The sequence below is a fragment of the Taurulus bubalis genome (genome assembly GCF_910589615.1).
Source record: "Taurulus bubalis genome assembly, chromosome: 9".
In the NCBI taxonomy this organism is placed as follows: Eukaryota; Metazoa; Chordata; class Actinopteri; order Perciformes; family Cottidae; genus Taurulus; species Taurulus bubalis.
Window position 1 is genome coordinate 21,390,516 of NC_136597.1, and position 961 is coordinate 21,391,476.

A 961-nucleotide genomic window follows, 5' to 3' on the forward strand; every position below is an offset into this window, starting at 1 on the left:
GTTGGATATGTGCGACAGGAACACGGAGGCGGAGTTAAGGATAGTTTGTTTGAGTATAGCGCCTCTAGCGCACTGGTTCGGAAGCGCAGTGAAAGCTGAGCGATGCATTGTGGTCAACTGTCATTTAACCACTAGGGGGAGACCTTGGCACCTATGTGACGTCCTGCGCCTCCGCCATGTATCTGTGCAGTGTGCAGGTTGAGTGTAAATAAATGAATAATTTAAAGGGATTTGAATAGTAATTTTCCTAGTTTTACAACTAGGAACTAGCAACTAGGAATTACAGCTTGTGTTATGGATCCTTCTCAAGGACAGAAGGGCCCATAAGATAAGATATTCCTTTATTAGTCATGCAGTGGGGAAATATCAGGATTACAGCAGCAGACAGATAAAGTGCACACAAGAGATACATAGTAAAATAAGTGATTTAAATAAACAGTAAAGAATCTACAATAGCAATATTATATAGACAGAATAAAAATGTATTTAAAATGTATTTATATTGCACCAGTTGAAGTGATTAACACTAGTTTCATTTGATATTGCAATTCAGCGGTGCATATTCCTATTAAACATTCATTTCCACAGACCTTGAGAGCAAGCTGTTATGCAATATTATGCTATTACATTAATTTCTACCCTCCATGGATAATGAAGTAAAATGCAGCTTGTGCACTTATTAGTTCACTCAATTGTACAAAGAGAAGACACTGTAGTTGTAGGTTTGACTGGTTACCAATAGATGGCAATAGATGCATTAGGTCCAGCTGACCAGCCCAGTCAGAGCCGAAAGACGACTAAGAGTTTTAATATTTGTTTGTTTGTCTGGTAATTTTGGATCTATAGCAAAGATACATATTTACTAGAAACCCAGCAAAGGTGAGAGGAAAAGAAGGTGAGGAAGTTGTTTAACTCCAGCGTTGCCCTTTTCAATTCAAACAAACAAATGTGCAAAATGGGG